Below are 2500 nucleotides of genomic sequence, written 5' to 3'. Positions count from 1 at the left end.
AGGAAGAAAACGCCAACATTTCCTGAAGCCATTTCAACTTCAAATCCTTGTCAGTTTCATACACCTGGAAAAAGTGTTATGTGAACATTGACATAAATCATAGGGTATGGTTGCTTTGCGTGACACAGTTCGTAAGAGTGCTGTAACTTAAAGTCAATTTTAAGTTTCCGTAATCCTGCTTTAAAGGTAGATTTGGCCATAGAACTCACAGTGATCACTCCATGGATGCTTGGAACATTCAAATCTTTGTTTTGCATGTTGATTTTAACTTTCTCTTTTTATCTTTTTATGTTAAACCTTTGGCACAGGAGAACTCAGTGTAAGTGCAAAAACTGAAACACATGTACAAAGAGCTGCCCAGGTTCCACTGAGATTTGAACTCAGATCGCTGGATTCAGAGTCCAGAGTGCTAACCATTACACCATGGAACCACACGCACAAAAAATAACTGGCTGCAGTTTTTTTGTGCTAAAAAGCACATATGAACTCATGAATCATGCTGAAAAAAGGCTCTAAAGCTGTAGTGCAAATCTACAATTAATACACAAAGGTAAATTAATATCTCCTAAACTTTATTTCCACAAGTGTGCCAAGAGTTCCATGATATCTCAACAATGACAGTTTTAAATGTTGATGAAAAGTGGCTAGTAAATAGAGTGTTGGATCTGTTACTTGGAAAAAAGGTAAGAAAAAAATAACTGCAAAACTTATACTGTTAGAAAGCTGTTCATCCAGAAGTGGCTAAAAAATTTTCATTGTGTGGTAAAAAGTTTTATCCAAGAGATAATTGAAGGTTGCTGTGAATAAAAGTGCATGTCTCAGTACATCTGCCAAAGCAGTGGTCTGTAACTGCTAGACAAAAGAGGGAGATGCACCACTTACCTGGTGGCACTCATGGCGCTTCTTTTAATTAGTGGCATGACGCACGTGGGATGTAGCGTCAGATCGGCTTATATAAAATGCATCCAAAAATAAAGTCAGTCTGGTTCTAGAAACCCTGCCCAAAGTTCGCATATCACCTTCATGTGGCATAAAACAGGACACACGCAAATTTATCTTCTCAGGTAATCAGTCAAAAAACTATATAAACATATTCGTAGTCGGCAGGATTTGAACCTGCGCAGGGAAACCCCAATGGATTTCTAGTCCATCGCCTTAACCACTCGGCCACGACTACTTAGACGTTGATTTTTTATGAGAATCAAACACCTTTTCTTATAGCACCATGATCAAGATCAGTGATTATCCCTCTGGAAAACATCTCAGAAAATAGAAACAAATTTCCAGGTCCCAGTAAAATGTAAAAATCTGATTTAAAGTCATCATCAATGGGAATCATGCACAGTTTAAGACTTTTACCTCTTTATAAGGCGGATTTGGAGTGGGTCCATTCCAAAAACATCCTGAAAATTAATCTGAAAATGCTGAAAACACTGAACAAATTAATTTCCACGTAAAAAAGACTTGCTGTTCATATTATCAGGCTTTTGGGCTTCTTTTAACCACATCAAGTTTCAAAAAATGCCAAGCGGTTAACTAAAATAAGCATATCATTCTTCAGGTGTTTTTCATTTAGAAGAGCTCCATACTTATAATACAATTCAATGGCAAGGTTAGGAAAACTCCTTCAATGTTCCTGAGAGACTTTTGGTGCATTTTGTGAGCTACAAAGAAAAGCCACAAAAACAGACTCAAAAGATGCCCAAAATAATTTTAGAGAAACACCACCAAAAATGCTTACAAACCGCTGTAGGAAATTCTGAAAAACACAAGAAAAGATTATTCAGGAAGAAAACGCCAACATTTCCTGAAGTCCTTTCAACTTCAAATCCTTGTCAGTTTCATACACCTGGAAAAAGTGTTATGTGAACATTGACATAAATCATAGGGTATGGTTGCTTTGCGTGACACAGTTCGTAAGAGTGCTGTAACTTAAAGTCAATTTTAAGTTTCCGTAATCCTGCTTTAAAGGTAGATTTGGCCATAGAACTCAAAGTGATCACTCCATGGATGCTTGGAACATTCAAATCTTTGTTTTGCATGTTGATTTTAACTTTCTCTTTTTATCTTTTTATGTTAAACCTTTGGCACAGGAGAACTCAGTGTAAGTGCAAAAACTGAAACACATGTACAAAGAGCTGCCCAGGTTCCACTGAGATTTGAACTCAGATCGCTGGATTCAAAGTCCAGAGTGCTAACCATTACACCATGGAACCACACGCACAAAAAATAACTGGCTGCAGTTTTTTTGTGCTAAAAAGCACATATGAACTCATGAATCATGGTGAAAAAAGGCTCTAAAGCTGTAGTGCAAATCTACAATTAATACACAAAGGTAAATTAATATCTCCTAAACTTTATTTCCACAAGTGTGCCAAGAGTTCCATGATATCTCAACAATGACAGTTTTAAATGTTGATGAAAAGTGGCTAGTAAATAGAGTGTTGGATCTGTTACTTGGAAAAAGGGTAAGAAAAAAATAACTGCAAAACTTATACTG

At 36.7% G+C, this 2500-nt stretch overlaps 3 non-coding genes across 3 annotated transcripts; all 3 read right to left on the bottom strand.

The window, feature by feature from the left end:
* Positions 1–359: 359 nt before the first annotated feature.
* TRNAQ-CUG (transfer RNA glutamine (anticodon CUG)) lies at positions 360–431 on the bottom strand. The gene has a single exon. It is a non-coding gene; the product is annotated as a tRNA-Gln (tRNA).
* Positions 432–1095: 664 nt separating this feature from the next.
* On the bottom strand, positions 1096–1177 carry TRNAS-AGA (transfer RNA serine (anticodon AGA)). Its single transcript has one exon. It is a non-coding gene; the product is annotated as a tRNA-Ser (tRNA).
* A 967-nt stretch (positions 1178–2144) lies between these two features.
* TRNAQ-UUG (transfer RNA glutamine (anticodon UUG)) lies at positions 2145–2216 on the bottom strand. Its single transcript has one exon. It is a non-coding gene; the product is annotated as a tRNA-Gln (tRNA).
* Positions 2217–2500: the final 284 nt, after the last annotated feature.

This window comes from Ranitomeya variabilis, chromosome 2, assembly GCF_051348905.1.
Source record: "Ranitomeya variabilis isolate aRanVar5 chromosome 2, aRanVar5.hap1, whole genome shotgun sequence".
Lineage (NCBI taxonomy): Eukaryota > Metazoa > Chordata > Amphibia > Anura > Dendrobatidae > Ranitomeya > Ranitomeya variabilis.
Note: the sequence above shows the minus strand (reverse complement) of the source record. Positions and strands in the feature narration are given on the sequence as shown.